The following is a 20,959-nucleotide window of genomic DNA, read 5'->3' on the forward strand; positions in this document are numbered from 1 at the left end:
TTCTTTTCATTCTACATACCAATCCCAGTTCCCACTTCCTCTCCTTCTCCCAATCTTCGCCTACCCCCACCCCACCGCTATCCACTCCTCAGAGAGGATAAGGCACATTGCTTTGGGGAAGGTCCAAGGCCCTCCCTACCTTTTCCAGGCTGAGGAAGGTATCCATCCAATGACAACAGGTTTCTAAATTTAATATTGGGTCATATTTATTGTAAATAGTAGAAAATACCTTCCTCCTATAGCTTTTGTACCATAAATAAGACAATGTATTCAAAGGGCTTCACCTGTAGTTACTAAGTTTGTAATAATTGGCAATTGCTCATTCTTTGTGTGGCGAGAAACCATATTTGGTAATAACCCAAGAGGTTTTCAAGCACTTGAGCCTACTTCCTTCTAATACCCAGTGATGGACAAGTACACAGAAATGTTCCTTGGGATTAAATTTTAAGTCAGCGTTTCATGAGAGAAAAAAAATTCTACAGAAATGGGGAGAATCTTCTTCCCAGCTCTGCCTGAAGCATCCTCTGGGCAGGTGCACCTGGCTAGAGGAAACACTCCTAAGGGAATTCTGTAGCTGTCATGCATATACAAATACAGCTCTGATCCTGAAGCCAGCCAGGAAAGAATGATATTTGAATGGCTTCTCTAAGCCTCTGCATAACCTCAGTCATTATTAGTAGATAGGTTTACATTCAGAGAACAGCTACTAACTTTGAGATTTCTGACTATGGCTATTTCTATCAATAGCATTCAAAGGGAAGCGTGAGTCAGAAACTCCTTGCCTAGTTCAGACACGGTCCCAACAAATTGCACTAATGGTTTAAACATGAAAATAACTTCACTGCAAAGTAATCTGACAACCCCCTTCCCAGATACAGCTCCTAGACTTCTTGCAATATGACATCACCATGAAGTCTGAAGGAAACACATTGCTACAACTTGACTTCTGTCTTTGAAGAACTCTTGGTAAACAGCTGAGTTCTTAGCCTGTTTTCCCTTCAGTTGGATAAATGGCTGACTTCAGGTACCCAGTGTCCCTAGAGTAGTTAGTGTGAAACTGTTTGGAAACTCAGAGCAGCATCTTCTTACAGATTGTGTGTGGATGCTTTCTCCTCTGGCCCCCTCCACTTTATTGTCACTGTGTAAAAGGTTTACCCAGGTTCACATGACAAACACATTCCCTGGATCACATGTGACTCACTGATTCACAGAGTTACAGTTAGGGATTATACAGGCAAAATTTTTTATGGGCAGAATGATTGCTTAAAATGAATGGGTATCCCAACAGCAAAAATGGCCCCAACACTAAGTGACCCGTTATATCTAGAGATTTCGGAGAGGAGTGGACGATTAGGCAAACAACTCCAGTGCCTCCTTGTCTTGTCTTGTTTGGAGTAAAGCAGTAGATTGGATAGCTTAGGCACAATCAGAAATTTTTAAACTAAAATGGCTGACTAAATACAGTCCTGAATTTCCACTTTTCATGTGACAGAGGACTTCAGAATTATATTGCATTTCACAGCAATTGTCAATCTTAACGTCTTCTTTCTTTCTCGTTTTTAGACAGTGTCTCAGGCCATAATCTTGAGTTCTCTGTGTAACTCTGTCTAGCCTCAAATTTATGACCATCCCCCTGTTTCAGAGCTGGTTAGGGTGACAGGTGTAAACACGTCTTCCCACAGAATTTGTCTCCAAAGTTTGAAACCACTTTGACCTGTCAAACCTATGATAGTGTTTGTGCAAGTGTTCATTCGAAGATCCTGGATTCCTGGAGCCTGTTTTAGGCAACTTCTGCCGTAACTGTAATCTTCCTTAGAGTAAAATATAGTGAACCAGTCTTTTCTCTTGTGATCCTCCAGCTAAGTCTACGGCATCCTTTCTAATTAAAATATTCTTTTAGTTCTCTTTTCTGACTGCTTCTGTGGTTTAAAAATTGGGGAAGGGGGGTCCGTGAGAGTGAAACTGGCCAGATAATCCCAACTGTTTTAAATCAATTATTTCTAGTTCCCCTTTTAGAACAGACCTTTCGTGTCCTGCCAACATCTTGTTTACTTGGTAATTTGCTTTACAATGGGCTAGCCCTGGCTGACCTATTTTTAAGAGTTGGTTATCTACAGTTTGAACAAACAGGCTGGAGTTGTTTTTGAAAGTTCTTAAGCCTTGGTTTCCTTCTGCCAGTGAACACAGTCCTGCTAAGTAGCGAAGTACAATGACATCTATGTGAAAATCATCCCTTTGAAATCAGGAAGACTTCAAACCTTACTGGTTAGGCAGTGGAGATAATTGTAGGCAGTGAGAGCCTGGGAGACCACCCCACCCACTGGAAAGAATTTGAATGTTTATCATATCATCAGTGTCGTCCAGAGGGTCACCAAGAAGCCAGCTATAGATCAAGTTCACGTTTAATTTTAATATTGTAAAAGTAAGTAAAAGACACGCTTGTTTTGTTTGCTTGTTTGTTCACAAATTAGCAAATGAATCTGAAATGAAATTTAGGGCAATTGGGGCATTTAAAAATCGAAGCCGGCTTCTGCGATTCCTCTTCGCCCGCCCCCACAGGCAACCTGCCATCTCATCAGTAACTTTCAGGGGATCACGCTCGCTAGTCTCCTTGCCTATACTCCCAATGAACTGAGCACTTTGCCGGACTCACCTAACATTAGGTCCCTTGCTGCAGATAACAGTAAGGCTACTAATAACTCGCACAGGAGTGAGGGACAAAATGCTTTCAGATTTGCATGGAGAATCCGAAGCTCTGCTTCCCTAACTTTCCTCTCCATTTCTTCTCAGCTTCCCTTCCCCCGCACCACATACCCAGAGGCCACTCAAACTGCCAACCAACCGTGCTGAGTTGAACTTACTGCAGCGTGATGCAGGCGAAGGCTAGGCGCATCCCTGAAGCGAGAGCGACAGCTTTTCCGGATAGGAACTGGGACCAGCCAGCTCTCAGGATCCTTTCCAATTCACACGCTCTCCGCTCCGTCAGAAGGCTCCCACACAGCCCGGCTTCCCCCAAGAGCGGAGCTTCAAGAACTCTGCTCAGAGCATCCTCCTCCCGACTGCCACCCCCTTCCAGAACACACGGCCCGTTGGAACTAGTGACTGAAAGATGGGAGTCTTCTTCCAGGCAATGTCACGGGCTGCCTGCAACCCACCACTCCCAGATCATTTGCAACTCAAAAACAGCGGAGGAAGAGAGCTCTAGGCTTCCGGAGCCTGAAAGTCAATTTTGGCATCTCCTCTTCCCCACATCTCACTCCTCCCACTTCACCCTCCTCTGCCTAGGCCACCTCCAGTCCTCCGGTCTTTCGCACAGTCTAGGTATTGCAAAGGCTTGTTTCCTTATGAAACCACTAAGCCATCAGGAATGAAACTGAATTTATCAGAGAGGAAATACCTGTTGTCCGTGTCTAATGCTCTTCTCTCATCTCTCTTGGTCCAGGATTTGTGTGAGAACGCGTTGATTCGGGAAGTGTGTGCAATGTGTGTGTGTGTGTGTGTGTGTGTGTGTGTGTGTGTGGTGGTGGTGAGGCGGCGGTTTGCGTGGCTGCAAGCTTAGAGCCCTGCCTGGTTGCTGAGGCTGCTGCTGCTACTATAGCGGTTTGGAGCACAGAGGGAAAATAAGACAGGGAGACAGAGCTTCCCAGCTGTTTAACTGCGGGCTGAGTTATGATCAGACAGTGGGGGAGAGAATGCAGGCATTAGTAGTTGTTATTGAGACTTTTAGCTGGATTGGCTGCAATCGCTGTCATCTCCTGTACATTTTTCCCCCACCAGAAATCTGATGCCTGTTTCCCCTCTCGATATTACTAAAGTATATGCTCTGAATGCTACTCGGTGGTTGCCCGCTCCCCTTATCCGTTTAATGCTCTCGATTGCTTCCTTCTTACTTGGCCACTGTGAGCAGGTAAATGGGAGATGGGTGAGGATCACCTACAAAGGCAGCTGATGAGAAAGAATAATGATATACAGTTGTAACCAATCAGGATGCAGATAATGATGGTTTTTGAGTTATGTGCTAAAAGTAATTTATTGGGAAATAAAAACATAACGTGAAATTACACGATCCAGTGTGTGCAATACCTGGTAGCAATTACAGTGTCTGTCAGGTCCTCCTCCAGTGAGGGTTATAAGGATGACTGTGTTGTAAAGGTTCTCAGCCTCCTCACAGGAGAGTCACTGTGATTTCAATATAGTGGCACCTGTTTGTGAGATGCAAACTGGCAAACCCACCTGTTATTCCTGTGGATACACACTCTGTCTCATGGGTTATTAACTCTCTGCCCCTACTTATCTCCAACATGCAGTACAGAAAACCTGCTAACCAGCAGAAGTTACAGATACCTGCATCCTCTGAAATGATTAGCAGCATCTTAATGTCTAACATCATTTGATCTAGCAATAGCTGTGTTCGTGTTGTTGCTTTATAATAGACTGGAAATAATAAATCACAGACACACACCTTTAATTAGCTTTCAGTTTTCTGAGCTAAAAATAACTTAAAATCTTTTAAATTTTATTTTTAATGCATGTCCTTAATTATTTCTGCCTTGCTATGAATACCTTTTCTTATCTGCCATATTTATACTCAATCATAAGGCTTGTTTAATCAAGGTTATACAAGATAGATAGAAACATGAAAAAGAGTCAAACCCTAGAAATATAACAAATCCAAAAAAGGAAAATAAAATCCTGAAGAATTACTAACTTATTTTCTCTTGATTCGTTCATGTAAGAAAAATTACAGCTTTTAAGTAAACAATGACTAATTAATGCGCAAAGCATTTATCAATTATTTAATAGATATCAATTTGCAAAAATAAAACTTTAATATAATTACAATTAAAATAAAATATCAATACTTTACTTGAAAACTTACACAATACACTGAGATATATCCAAAAAATTAAGAATAAAAAACTTAATAGAATATGAAACCACATAATTTTGCCATTTCATGTGTTTGGGGGGAGGGACTAAGTATCTCATAAATCATAAATCATTAAATGAAAAGAAGAAATTCTAAAGTTTCATACACATGTAGTCCAGACAATGTAGACAATGAAAGAGGATTAATTTAACATCTGAGAAACACTTTCTGATGAGAAAGTCTTTTTAATTTTACACTCAGTCAATCAAATACTCCCAGCATTTGAAAAGTTCCAGTATGTCTTCTTCCAGCTACTGGTCTTGAAGCTCTTGACTCTCTTCCAGCCCATATCTGTCTTCCAGGTCTTGTCTGTCTTCCAGGTCTTGTCTGTCTTCCACCTCATGCTGGTCTTGCAGCTCATGTCTGTCTTCCAGCTATTGTCTGCCTTCCAGCTCATGTGTGTCTTCCAGTTCATATCTGTCTTCCAGCTCATGATCTTTCTACTTTGGCCTACAAAGGGCTGGAATCAAAAGTTATCACCACTACTTACTTATCACTTGGAATGTTCGTCTTAGCTTTTACTCTTATTTTGAAATCCAGATTTTAGGAAAAGCAATAGAACATTCTTCAAAAAATAATTTATTAGATATTTCAATGCTAACATCTGGTCTTGGTCAAATAGATGTGACACAGATATTGAAATAACTGCAATGACTATTAAAATCTAGCTAAGTGGACCTTTTTAAAAGTTGAAGACAACATTGCTGAGATGTAGAAACAAAAAACAGCACTTCAGACAATGTTTAAATCTTGGTAATGGAAGAAGGAAATCTTCAGCTGAGGGCCGACGACAGATCCTCTGTTCTGGCTCTTATAGCTACAAGATTGTCCATTTTCTAAGAAACCTTGCAAACCACTGCTTCACAGGTCTTGATTTCTTTCTCTAACATGTTCCTATGATTAGACTAAAAGAGAAATATTCACAATGGTCTTTATATAATTAGTACATCTAAAAATGATGAGAAAAAATAAAAACTGCCTTATAAATATTTATCTTTTTTTTTAAAAAAAAGAGCAATCAAGAAACCCTGATTTTTAGGTGTTTATTTATATGTGTGTATGGATGTATGTATGTGTGTAAGTGCTTATGCAAATATGTGCACACAAGGGTGGAGGTCAGGAATCAGCATTGAATGCTTTCCTCCATTGCTCTAAGCCCTGTTCTCTGAGACAAGTCACTCGGAAGCCTGGAGCTCAGTGGTTTGACCAGGCTGCTTTGGCTCAGTTGACAAGGAGTCCTCCTGTTTCTGGGATAATGGGCATGACCCTCACTAAGCTTCTGGGATAGATCCAAGGGACCTAAACTCAATCCATTATGCAGGCGTGGCAAACATTTTGTTAACACAGCCCCTTCAGCAGCTAGAATAAAGCAGTCTTAGGTTTCATCTAAACTTTTTTCACCATCAACATGCGACATCTCAATCTAAAGTCTTTAATAATACTACTTTCCTGCAGAAAAGCCAAAATTGTGTAAAGTCTATAGTGACAAAAAAAAACAAAGAAAAAATTCAAAAGACATTGTATGTATAGTCCACTTATACATGCCAATATATGTCAAAATGTTTGCAGCATGGTCGTCCACAGTCAGTAGGTTATGAATAAATAAAGCAAAAGATTAAAATAATTTGTGACAGCAAGATGCAGGTGTTTGAGCTCTTCCTGTTTTTATTTTGCTACTGCATACATGTAGCACTACAATTACGAGAATCGCTTGGCATGGCCTCTAAGTATCCATTCAAGTCTATCACCCACAAACTCTACAGCACAGTATGATTAATATCTGCTTCCCCAAGACTACTCAAGAATGAGATTCTCTTCCAGAGATACCATGAATAAATCCTCTAGAATCTCACCTCCCCAGGCCACCAAGTAACTAACATCACGATTTTCTTAGTTCCAAGAATCCTTCACCAACTACTTTAGAAAGGTGTGTGCAGTCTTAAGGAGACTGGACTAGAGAGGCTAAAGTAACTCCTTATAAAGGCACCTGTAGTTCACAAATGATAAGAGCTCTAACTGAGCTATTATCACCATCAGTCTGATAATTCTTAACCAAAACAAGAAATGCTGCTTACATAATCAGTTATCATGCCATTTTTAGTAGACTATTTTAAAAAAAATCATAGCCCTTTAGACAAGTCGATGCTTAGAAATTACATGGCATGTTCATTGTTTCTTTAAAAAAGTAGATAAAGAAACAGTTCACCAGGTCATAGGGCCAGCCTTTAACACATATAGATTCCATAAACAAGCATATTCTCTCATGCAATTTTGAATGTTTTATGTTTCAGAAAACTCAAATCCTTCAAATGCTTGATTACTTGATATAATTCTTATTAACTCTGACTTGAATTGTGAGAGGTACTACTTTCTAAATTAAACGCTCTCCTGAGAACTTTTTCATCAATTTCGAATCTAGGAACACTGTATATAGATTGGAAGGTGAGCAGGGACACAGAAAAGGTTTAATTCTATTGTGTTCCTTTTACGGAGAAGAACAACCTTCACATATTAGATTCGAATGGGCCCTTAGACCTCCTCTAATCAGATTCTCTTCGTTTACAGCAGAGGAAGGCAATGAAGTCGATGACCACTGCTCGCTGCTGGAAAGCCATACTAGCAATCTTCCCACTGTGCTTTCTGTCTTTGCCTCACAGCAGACATGTCACGTCTCAACTAGGTCAAGGAGATGTGGCCTTGAGAAAATTGTCTTTTTCATTCTTTAACTTGTTAACTTACAAAACAGAATAACTGCAGTGTGTGCCCCATAAAATCACAGCCGAGGAATTCAAGGAATAAATACATGTAAATCATGTCACACAAACACACACACACACACACACACACAGAGCACACATATGCATTTACAAATGCACACAGGGATAGTGACCTTCATGACGAGTGCACCATCTCTTCTTTCAAAGCTTAATTTCTGAGGTTAAATGTTTGAGTCTTGACTCACAGATAATTTTTGATTTACTTATCTATAAATGAATTTATAACTGAGTAGAAATCTAAAGCACATTATTATTTTTTTTAAATCGGAGACAAAAAGAGTTACTTTTCTATAATTACCAATGAAGGTTAACTAGAGTTGCAAAGTTTCCTGGGAAAGCAATAATCAATAACACAAGTTAATGAAGAAGCCATTCAGTCAAACTTTCATAGGTACACACAATATGAGAAATCTTACGCTAGGTGCATAATTAAGAAATTGCAGAAAATGCAGCGAAAGAAGATTTAGAACATGAAATGGGAAATGTGTGACAGAGAAATTGTAATTCTGCAATTGAGCTCTTCTGTGGGAAATTAGCAGGCTGTAATGCAGTCTAGCATTTATTTGGCTGTCTCCTAATGCATGTGGAGCACAATAAAATTGATTTAGCAATGGACGTCCGCAAAGAGTTCCTGAAAATGCCCATATTTTATATTGCATGCCACTACTTTGTTACTGAGGTCAGTTCAGTGGTTGGCAACAAAGACAAGGCAAACATATTCTAAACTGACTTTCTTGTTTTCTAAGAAATCGGAGAAGTGGGTTTTACAACACTGCACTATGCTGATTCTCTTGATGGAATCCTCCTACACTCCCCAACACTTAAGTTTCTGTTTCTCTATAAGATTTACAGAAGTATATTTCCATGGTCCACTGCTCTATTTCCGATGGTATTCAGGATTCAGTTACACTGAAACAGAATAAAAACAAATAATAATTTTAAATGTCATTTTTTTAAGAGAACAGATTGTTTCTGGTTAAAGAATACCTAAATCAAAACACTACCTATAAGTTTAAATCAAATAAAAACATTTGTCTTAAGCTCTTTAAATGACTACATTTATCAGTAATGTGCATAGCTTACAAATTACTGTAAGAAAATGTAGAATTTTGTTGAGTTCAGAAATTTACCAGCATTTTGTAGTATCATTTACAGTTATTGAAAATTTCTTATTAAGTTAAACAAAGATTCCACTAACTTCAAGAAAGATGGATGAGCTGAAAGGAAGAGACTGAACATGTAAAAGGCCTGACAGCCACAAGGGATGTGCATCCAAAACAGATAGGCAAGCAGTCTGGTATTATGGTAGATTTAATAGCACATTGTTGAAAAGATGGGCACAGTATGATTGTGGGAATTTCAGAACAGAATTTGTTGTCATTGCCCTCGTTGCTAAAACTCAGCCATCTGCACAGTGTTTGTCCTTGAAGGTACTTGCAGAAACAGAATACATTTCTTCAATTAACCTGCTTAGTCTCTGTTGGCTGGGAGATAAATATGGATATTAAGATAATAAAATGTGTTTCCAAAAGGAAACCTTATTCTAGGCTCAATTAAATCACTAAAAACTGACTCTACTGTTCTTCGTGATGGTTTTTTACTGTGAAATTCTTTGCCTCCAGCCTCAATAGTTGACCAAGGAAAAGCCTAATTATCCATGTGACCCACATGGCTCAATCTGTTAAAACCAACTCATTTGATCCTACAGTGAATAAATTTTGTAATGTATAATAACCAATTTTAAAATGACATTAAAAGAACAGAACAAACAAGATTGCTTGAATGAAGGGGATTTATCAGTTATATTCTACTCTTTGTTGTTATATGCTATGTATAGTCTTTTTATTCTTATCTTCCCAAAAGATATTGAAAGAATTACTAAGGGTTTATGGTAGAGAAAGTCATACCGTTCTTCATAACCTTAAGGGTTAATCTAAGTAGGCATTCCAGTTATCTGGGCAGAAGAATACCCCCTCCCCTGGAGACAGTATATTCTACAAACATAAGAAAGTATGTAACACCTGTTTAAAACAATGGTCTCCTTCTATATTAAGCATTCTCACCTCTTGAGAGCATTGTCCTTCACCTTGTCCATCCCTTGAACAAGCCCTGTCTTACCCTTCAGAATCCCTTTCCTCTATGCTTTGCTTGTGTGTGTTGTCTAAATTCTCTCAGTGGAGGTCACAGGACTGGGAAACTGCAGTAGGGTCAGTATGGGATCTCCTTCCACTGTATTATCATGATTATTGCTTCATATAAATGCATAAATTCATGTATGAATACTAATATCTGTGGTAAATAAATGATTTTTATTTCAAATAGTTCTTGTAAAAAAATCCTTCATTCTTACTTTCTTTCTTTCTTTCTTTCTTTCTTTCTTTCTTTCTTTCTTTCTTCCTTTCTTTTTTTCTTGTTGGGTACTGGCTGTCCTGGAACTCACTATGTAGACCAGATTGACCTCAAACTCACAGAGATCTGCCTGACTCTGCCTAAGTGCTGGGGTTAAAGGTTTACACCTTCACTCTTGGCCCCAAAAGAGCGTTTAAAAACTGGAAAAGTATTTTATTTTATGATTACTTTCTGTTCAAATTTTGTCCAACAAAAGTAGTTCACTGTTATTAATCTAATACTTTCATAGTACTCTTTAACCAAGAAATATATAACCAACAATTATCATATCATTTAAATATGCAGCTATCTTATACAGTACTAAACCCATTTTCAAATAGAGAAACAGAATATAAGAGGATTTAACTACTTTATTTGAATTTCCATATGAGCCAAAGACACTGGGTCACTATTATCTGGTTTCAGTATTCTAATAGCTGAGCCAGATTGCAACTCTACTTCTAACAATTTGAGTCTAAAATCAGAATGTCTAAAGCAATATAAGATGTACTGGCTTAACCAATGTTAAATCAATATACAATTTACTAACACTTGGATTATCAATGATTTATTATGCTGTCTAATTTCAGTTATCATTTTGTTGAGATCTAAAATCAGGAGACAGGACTCAGAATACATAGGTAGGAGGTAATCAGACCAGTAGAGATGGTGCTATTCTCCGGGCTGCAATCCTGGAATGCATATTAATGAAAAGAGGAAAGTAAGTTTAACACAAGCGTCCATTACTCTCTTTCTCCTGACTGTGGTGTTCGTACCTCTAGGACTTCCCCACCATGATAAACTGTTCCTGCAAACTGTGAACCACATAATCTTTCTTTCTTTGGCTTTTTGTCAAGATATTTTATCACAGGAACAAAAGAAAGTGACTCACACATTTATATTAGATTTAAAACACCTAATATAAAGTTCTTGGTATAATCCAAAACACCATTTAAAATTACCATGTGTGCCATGTGCATGTTTTCATGTACATGCTGGGTACATGGAAAGTTAAGCACAATTTAATGTCGTTATTAAGCTCTGTATTCAAAGTTTCTTACATTTTTTCTTGTTATAATCTATTCCAAGGATACACATAGTAATTGCAATTTATAGTTTGCAGCTAATATGCTTCCTTTCAAAATAAGAAGTAACCATGTAGAAATAGCATTAATAATTAAATAATTAAAGAAACTACATTGGCTTTTAATCTTAATAATTATGTTGGATTTATAATGCATACATATATATTATGAATATTTGAATCAAAATTTGAAATTTATGCCCTGGCAATACTGCAGCATGCATGGGCTGTTCATATATGGTGGTTCTGTTGAACTTGTATAAATTACATGGTATCATTATTCTTAGTACTTTATCTGTGATTTTCTCCAATTTTACTATAAACTCATTGTACCATCAATGACCATATCTTGTTTCTTTCTGGGCACCTGAAAAAAGAAAACTTGGGATAGGAAATAGTGCCCACAGTATTAGACTGCGGTTGTTGGGACCTGTCCAAATGCTGAAAGTATCTAAAGATTTCAGCCAAAAGGTTGTACAGTTTATAACCTAATGTTGGAACTAAAGTATTTTTATTTTAATTTTTCTTTCACTGGTCATGGGAGAATTGTTAACTACATAATGAGGCTGATGCACTTTGATAATTGTTAGTCACACAAATCTATATGACATACAAAGGACAGGGGTGGGAGAAGCTTTTTGCTCCTCATTATTTAGATCAATATCTAACAGATGACCTTTCAATTATCCATGTCTCAATTAAGCTAACAAATTGAGGAACAATTAGTATATCTGTTGTTCTTTTTTATTTTTATCCAAACACTGTGTGAGGCAGATGTAGCCTCCACTGGTTACAGAGGCAGACAATCATTTGCAGGAGTACTGTGAGTCATTCAACCCCAAATGAAAGGACAATGATGTTAAATTGGTAGAGAAATTCCCTGATATGCATTTTTTCACATTTTTACATAATTGGTTAGTAATATATATTCTATTTCACTTAAACAGTATACAAATCCTAGAAAAAAAAAAGATTGAGTTAAGCTTGAATATCTGAATTAAGTTCAAAACACATTCCAGGACTAGGGAGGCAGAGGTGGGCAGCCCTCTGTGAGTACAAGGTCAGCCTGTTCAGCAGAGCAAGTTTCAGGATAGGCTCCAAAGCAACATAGAGAAACCCTCCCTCAAAAATCCCAAATCCTTCCCCCCACACACAAAACGTTGTAAGCATCAACACTACAGGACACTTCAGAACCACCCTTAGGCATTTCTGAGCAGAACTTCTAACGGGACTAATGTGTCTCAAATATCTTTCAACCTTCCAGCTATTTGTGTTTGTTAAGTGATAAAATTCTATACTAAGTAATATGAATCTAGTCAACTTGAAAGCAATAACATTAGCAATTTTACCTAGTAGCAAATGGCCATTTGGCTTGTCTAAGAAGAATGGACCTATTGGTTGAATGGTTAGGGTGGCTCATCTAGTAATATAACAGAAGAAAGAAGAGAGATACCCAGTAAAACAGGTAAAAGGTTGCTGAATAGACTATAAGAGATGTCAATGCTTTATTTAAGTTAAATAAGACATATTTAATGTTATCGTCATATATAGTCAGCCAAAAATTATTCAGTGTCCCTCCAGACTAAATGGGTATCCTGATGGCTAATAGCAATTGTTAGGGTCATAGCACCTAGAATCACAGAAAAGTTCAACTTTACGGCATGTCCATGATCGCGCTTCTAGTCTGGGCTAACTGAGGTGGGTGTACCCACAGCATCTGGGCCAGGGTCCCAGAGTGAATGAAACGGGAGAAAGTGAAATGTGATCTCACAGGGCCTGCTCACCTGCAGCCTCACACACATAATGTTCCAGCACCATGGACCAGCAAGTCTTCTATAATTGTATGCCATTTTCTGTCACATCTTACTCACGGTAGCTTTTCTGTCTTAAGACAATTTCTTGTTTTTCCTGACAAACAATAACACTTCATTGTGTCTTAGGTTCAAGTCCATTCCTTGGAAGACACCACTTAAAAAAATGATCTCCTTATTACTGCCATTCAAATATCTAACTTCTTAATGTTATGAAGAAACCTAATCCTCCAGCAGCTGCAATAATAGCCAGGATGTAACCATATTGCATAAATTCTGACATTAAAGCCTGCCTAGCTCAGCTTTATCAGACTCAGAATCTTTGTTTCCTCTTTCTTGCTTGCTCAGCAGCATTCAAGCTAGACGAGTACCCTATACCCCACTTCACATCATATTTTGAGAAGAGTGATTACTGTTATTACTGATACATTAGGCTTGATTTGAGATTGAGATCTCCCTACTTCAGGCACCAGAGTAGATGGAATTACAGATCCATGGCACTGGAATCTATCACATGTTTGTTTTACAGAACAAACCAATTATTAAATAAAAAATAATACAATGATTGATGTTAAAGGCGGCAGTGAAAAGATAGTGAGCATTTAAGAAGAATGTAAATGTAAAGAGAAAGAAGCAGACTCTAAGGAAGTTAAAAGAATTCTAGAAAAGTAAATCCTTAATGTTACAAAATAGAGGAAGACGATTTACTATAGTCTCATCAGTAGACTGAGCAGAGGTAAGAGAACTGAGGGGTTTAAAGATATTACAGAAGAGTTCACTTGAAATTGAACATAAAACAAGCAAGCAAAAAGGGAAACAGACATCCAGGTATTACAGAATGTTTGCATTTGGTGTTGAATGTTTGTTTGTTTTTTCATTCTCTTGATGTTTGTGTTCCCGCTATTGTAAAATCAAATATTTCATCTTGCCCTTTCTGTTTCATCCCTAAATCATTCTCTAGCTGATTATATTATAGCAATTGCATTTTTTTAATTTCAAGGATTTCTTCACTTTAAAGTGTACTGTGTTTTAATCTGATACAGTTAATTTAGCTCTACTCTGATTAGTTTTTTGTGGGAATGTTCTTTTCTCTTCATACTTCCTAAGTCAAGTCTTTATACTAGAGAGGCCTTCTTGTTCACAAGCCCTCTGCTATTTGCTTGTTCATTTACTCACTGTAACTTTGAAGTTTTGTCTCTAACCATCCTATATATTCATTTTTCCTGTACCCTCTTCTCTTATTTTTACTGAACCTTTACCTAATTATACTTTTTAAAATTTTATTACAAAGTTTTCATTTATTTTATAATATTCTTTCCTCTCCCACTGCTCCTCTCAGATCTTCCCTACGCACTCAACTTAATGTTTCCCTCTCTTAAAACAAACCAATAAAAAACAAAAAATTAAAACAGAAACCCCAAACCCAAAACAAAACTCTATAAACCAAAAACAAATCAAAGACAATTAACAAAGCAAAAAATGCCAAATAAAGTAAAAATAAATAAAAAGTGCTACATATAGAAAATAAAGTTTATTCATAAGTATAAATAGAACCAATAAAGAAGAAAAAATTATTGCAGGAAGATGAGGGGGATGATTTCTCAAATAGATGCAGCAATCCTGTGAGCCTCCTAACTAAGACGTAGAGAAACACAAGGAAACTAGCAAATGAGTTCAGAACGTGCGGCTTTGCCCACCACCTCAGTCATTGTCCCAGCTGACAGGCAGAAAGTTGGAAACAATAAAATTGACCTGATTCTTACCACCCACCAGCTAAATTCAATTAATATCTATAACAGACTTTGTCCAAAATCACGAAATAAGCATTTTTCTCATGATTACCTGTGAAATTCACCAAGATAATCCTGAGCAATTTAACAAAAATAAAATGACAAAAATCATTCAATATTTGCTCTCAAACTACAGGGAAAAACATAAACAAAAATAGAAATATATTGCAAAAGTATCTGTAAGTACAGGGAAATTGTCTCATACTCTTTTGATTCTTTTTTATATTTTTTCTTTTTCTTTTTTTCTGGTTTTTCGAGACAGGGTTTCTCTGTAGCTTTGGTGCCTGTCTCGGAACTCGCTTTTGTAGACCAGGCTGGCCTCGAACTCCCAGAGATCCGCCTGCCTCTGCCTCCTGAGTGCTGGGATTAAAGGCGTGCGCCACCACTGCCCGGCATATTTTTTCTTTTATTGAAAATAAATTCTTTTTTATACAATATATCTTGAATATAGTTTCTTTCCCTTTATTCTTCTCAGTTCTTCCCTTTTATCTCTTCCTTTTCAGATTTATTCCCTTTCTATAGCTCATTAGAAAAGAACAGATTTCTAAGAGGTAATTTTAAAAAGCCATGAATTATATTTAAAATATAGATATCTATGTACATTAATTATGCATAAATATAAAATAAATTGAAATAAATATTTGCTTTGTCTTTACATTCAGTACAAGAGTTAGAACATGAATTTTATAAAACAATGTCATTTAAATGACTGAGTCAAATTCTCAGGTGAGTAATTTTAAAACACTAATCAGGATAGTTGTGAAAACTATAAACCTCTAATAAATGAAGTCAAAGAAGATCTCTATAAAAGGAAATACATTTGAGGAAGGAAGACAGTATTTTTATAATAGTTCTTCCCAATTGTATTTCTAGAGTTGAAGTCATGATGAAGAAAACTCTGACAAGTTATTCTGTGGCTTCTGATGAAATGTTTCTTAACTATTTATGAAAAGGAAAATCACAGAAGCAAACTATCAAACAATAGTAAAGGTGAGCATAATTGAAGGTTGGCATTGGGTGATTTTAAGACATTATACAGTTAGAGTATTCAGATGCATGCCAAAAAACAGTAAAATGAAACAATCAAATCAAATAAAGCATTGAGAAATGCACTAACTAAAATATAGTCAGTATCTCTTTGAGAAAGATGTAAAAACAATTTAGTGGATAAAAGATATTTTCCAAAAGTGTGGCCAAAGCAAACATGCATACATGAATTTATAAATAATTCTAGACACTCTTTGTAACTATCACAAATTTAATTCAAAATAAATAAAACACATAGACAAGGAACACAAAATTATAAAATATGTAGAAGCTAAAATAAATTAAAATTGAGGTGACTTATGTTTGGCTGCAAGTTTTTACAGATATTGCTCACAGTATGATCCAAGAAAGGAAAACATAATCTGATTTTAAAATTCTTCTTTGAAAGACATTCTTAGGAAAATAAAATAAAATTATTAGGGCTGGAGAGATGGATCAGCAGTTAAGAATGCTCATTGTTCTTCGAGAGGACAGGAGTTTCGTTTCCAAGACCTACACCAGGTGACTTAAGATTGTCTGTAACTCCACCTCCAAGGCAGCTGATGCCCATACCAACATACCCATATATACATCCGGATAATGCACACATACATAAGTAAAAATAGTAACATAACCATTTTATGTTTTAAAGACACACAGCAGAGCACTTGAATTTAAAATCCACAAAGAACTCTTATAATCCATTAAAAGAAAATAACCCGACTAAAAATTGAAAAATGACCCAAATAGACACTGTATAAAAGAAGAACCAGAAGTGGCAGAAAGAAAACAGAGAACGCTGGGAGTGGTGGCTCACACCTGTGATCCAGGCACATGGGCCGCTGGGAGTGGTGGCTCACACCTGTGATCCAGGCACATGGGCCGATGAGGCAGGATTTATGCAGCAATGATTATATCAACAAATATGGATCCATTGAATATAAGACATGCATTACCCAAATATGAAATGTGTACTGAAGGAAAGCAAAGTGAAAGTATGGATAACTTTCATGATATTTGCTCAATTTTTTTGTAAGGTCGCACCCTTTTGAGGTAGTTGTTTAATAAAGAAACATGATGTCTATTTCAAACTGAGGATAGAAGATAACATGGTCTAGATGTTAAATTTATGTCTAAATGGAAGAGTGTTTTTAATCACAAAGGATTATTTTATGACATAGAGTGTATTTGTAAAGCCTAAAGATGCTTTTGTTGTCATAGTGAGTGGACAAGCAGTGACATTTGCATAAATGGGTAAGTTCGGATACTACTATATCTCTGAATACAACATTTACAAAAAAATTATCTGGCCTCTATTTAACATATTTAATTCAGTGGTTGTGAAAATATTAGATTACTATATTAAGGAATCCAGGGACTGGAGCCAAAAACTAAATCACGGATAATTGTAGCAACCATACTTAAAAAATTGAAACATTGTAAATATTGTGAGTATAACTGAAATAAATTTCCATATTTAAATTCTCATTTTTAAAGGTCACTTTTACAACAGCATACTATGCCTGATTTTAATCTTGGTACCCTAAGTCCTCAACATGTTCTAATTGCTTAACATATATGACAAAAAGACATTTTGTCCCTTTTAATAAGGTAGGATTTTTTTTAAAGCTTTCTAGGACTGACTCAAGAGCAAGGATGCCTAATGCCAACCCTGACAATCTGAAATCCATCCCCAGAACCCATAGAGTAGTTCCCGCAGACTATGCTCTTATCTCCTCATGAGCACTGTGGATGCCTGCACATAGACACAGACACAATGTGTTTGTAAAAAATAAAGGAAAATATTTAGAAACAGGAAAAAAATATGGAACTCATCGTAACCCCCATGAGTTCCCTATTTTTGTTTTCCTGTTTATTAAAACATAACACACACCATTTGTGGTATGTTTTTGCTCTTTTGCTTTCTGGGAAGCACACAACCACAACCCAGCCTCCAAATAAGTCATGCAGGAAGACTAATTCTTTCTTATGAACGCCAAGCTTCTTTCTAGCCAGCTTTCCTTATCTGATTATTCCAACTACCTTTGCCTCTGGGCTTTTATCTTTCTCTATTTCTCTATACCTTTCTTCTTTCTCTGTGGTCTGCTGTATAGCTGGGTGGCTGGCCCTTGACGTCCTCATCTCCTTGCTCCTCTTCCTCTTCTCCTTCTAGATTTCTCCTTCTATTTATAGTCTCTTCCTGGCAGCCCCACCTTGCCTTTCTCCTGCCTCGCTATTGGCCATTCAGCTTTTCATTAGGATCATAAGGTGGTTTAGGCAGGCAAGGAACCACAGATTTACAGGGTTAAACAAATGAAGCATAAACAAAAGTAAGACACCTTAAAATAATGTTTCCCAAACCTTATGCCACATTATTCCAGAATACACAATCTCATGGAGAAGCAGACTAAAGGGCCGTTTTTGGTGATGTGCATACTATAACGCTTGGTGGAAACAGGAGTTTGTGTACGATTGAGTGTAAGGAATAGAATATGAAAAAAAAAACTAGTGGAAGAAATAATTACAAAATATTTTTATAACTAAGTATTTTTTGTTAGAACAATTGCAAATCATGTTGCTTTTAATCTCCACTCATGTTCGTTATCAGCATGTACAAAAGCAAGTTATTTGTACTTTAATCTCAGTTCAGGACACTTGCAATATATATGCATTGCTCTAGAATTCTGTATATTTATGTTTTATATTTCATGATATTTTTTTCTTGTAGCCACTCGTATTCTGCATAATGAAGTAGTTTTCTTGTTTTTCATTCTGAATGCACTTTATCCATTCTTCATGCACTTTATCTCTTTTCCTTACTTTACTGAAGTGTCTAGGAGTTCCAATGTCATGCTGAATAAGAGTAAGAGAAAAAACCTTTTTCTCATCCTGGACATTGAGTGTTTCAACACTATATACACGAACTGTAAGCCTTTGTGTGTGTTCTTTATCAAAATGTAAAAGAGCCTTATGGTACTAGTAGGCTGAGTTCAAACTCAAGGGATTCCTGCATTATATTTCATACATTGTCCTCCCACTGCTTCCAAGTGGTTTTATATTTTTAATTTTAATTTTGTATTTTAAAGTATTTTCACTTTTAACTTTTGAAATTAAAATATAACATCATTTTCTTTATTTCTCTTTCTTCTCTTCATACCTTTTCATATACTTTTTTCTTGATTCCTCTCAAAATCATAGACGCCTATTCTTTAATCATTATATATACATTTTCCTAAATATGTAAGTACAACCTGCTCAGTCATGTAATGTTATTTGCAGTTTGAAGTAGGGTATGATATAGCGCAGGATGGTTTCAAATTCATTATATAAGCAAGACTGGCCTGCCTAGAACTTTTGATACTTCTTGCTTTAACCTATCAAGCATGTTATCTGAAAATTACCATTTCTGTGCCAGTCAATTGTCACTAAATACTAAAAAATGAATATTTTAAGAAAAGAAAGACTTCTTGCCCATAGATACATGGCTCCATGTTTTTAGCATCTCGTAAGGCAAAACACCATGCTAAAAAAAGCATCATTCTGATTTACTACAGCCACAAAACAGGAAGAAGGAGCAAGAGAACACACACACACACACATACACAAAGGCAAGCCTCCATGGTCTGTCTCCAAAAATAGCTCTACTTCCGCATAACACATTCAGCTGTGAATGAATGCATCTGTTATGAGGACACTTGTGGCCTAGTCGTCTCTCAATACTGCTACTCCACAGGACTAAGCCTTTTACAGACATTTAAGTCAGAGCATCTAAAAATTTAATTGTTTTGGTACAGGCATTAATGACTTTCTTTTCTCACCCAGTTATTATATAAAATGTGTGATGTTTGATTGTATGTTGGAATATTTGTGGCTAGACATCTTGCTTTCTTTTCATCTGTTCTTCAGGTATTCCAGAATCTATCTCTCTCTCTCTCCTTCCCTCCCTCCCTTCCATCCCCCCCCCTTGTCCTCTCATTATGTTTAGATTTGGGGGAGGGGAGTAGGGGTAGAAGTGTGTTGTTATTATTGTTTGTTTTATAGGCTGTGAGTGGGAGGAGAACTCATGAATACAGTGTTGTATTATTGTCATGATGCTTGAAGTTCCATTTTTTCTGTCTTGTTTGTTTGTTTTGTTTTCCTTGGTATATTATTTTCCATATCGATTTGATTAGTTAGTAGTTTTATATTTTAAACTGTCCAGGGAATGAGGTTATTGCCTGCAGAGGTGCAGGGCATGCTAGGCACTGCAAGCTCACAGCAGAGCTCCTTTCTCTTCTCTCCAGAAAACACCGTGTTTCAAGACAGGAAGTTGCTCTTCACCTTCCCATGATTGGAGGGGTTGGATGGTAGATATTTCTCCTTTACCTTTCAGACTTCGTGGGTTCTTGTTGTAAGCAAGGAGGGACAGCACAGTGGTTTCTTTACATTGTCTGTATCTTCCTTTATCCTGGATAGAAGAAATATCATGTCCATCTGCTTCGATAGATGCCCTCAGGAAAGCCAGCTCAGGGCTCTGCTCACCAGCTTCTGCTTTTTTTTCTCTTCGTTGTGCCACTAAAAGCTAATCTTATTTCCTGTTTAATACTTCAAAGTTGAAATACTTATCTAACACTGTGTTTACTTTCCCAAAGTAGGCGCATTAGAATAACCAACCCACTGTACCAGGTACACACCTTTTAACATGTAGCTAATCTGTGCAGGAAGGAGGCCAGCTAGGTTATTTTCCTTCAATTCTTTAGATGAAAACACTTCAAACCATATGAAATTATTGCAAACTCTGACACTAACTTTGCAGAATTAAACATAAATGTCAAGGTTAAGAAGTACTCAAACAGTACTTTGAAATGATATTTTATCTTATTTTACAAGGATATGCTGCCCTCCAGCTTTGTATGAAGAAAAATAACATGCCTTTCCTTAATTATGCCTCTTTCTCCTCAAGCTGTATTCTTTCATAGAAAAAACACAGAAAAAAAATCAAGGTTTTTCAAAATATATCAACTAACAGTAACCAGTTTGCATTTTATAGTTTATGTTTTCCTAAATATTTATATAAAATATTTGCTATAAAATCCTTGAGATTGAGATCCCCGTACATAGTCAATTTGCAAGAATGAAACTGTGGACTAGATTTTTGGAGGTATCTTATAGTC

At 36.7% G+C, this 20,959-nt stretch overlaps 1 protein-coding gene across 8 annotated transcripts in view; it reads right to left on the minus strand.

The window, feature by feature from the left end:
• Positions 1-3,584, minus strand: part of Dgkb (diacylglycerol kinase beta) — a 592,477-nt gene extending 588,893 nt beyond the window's left edge. For 4 of the 8 annotated variants that reach the window (XM_057782593.1, XM_057782590.1, XM_057782592.1 and 1 more), the window contains exon 1: positions 2,862-3,127. The gene's annotated coding sequence lies outside the window, so the exon portion shown is untranslated. Of the gene's footprint in view, positions 1-2,861; positions 3,128-3,397 lie in introns of those variants that run through there. The other 4 variants (XM_057782594.1, XM_057782591.1, XM_057782588.1 and 1 more) reach the window with 2 other exon arrangements.
• Between the last annotated feature and the right edge of the window lie 17,375 nt (positions 3,585-20,959).

This window comes from Chionomys nivalis, chromosome 10 (assembly GCF_950005125.1).
Source record: "Chionomys nivalis chromosome 10, mChiNiv1.1, whole genome shotgun sequence".
NCBI classification, from domain to species: Eukaryota; Metazoa; Chordata; class Mammalia; order Rodentia; family Cricetidae; genus Chionomys; species Chionomys nivalis.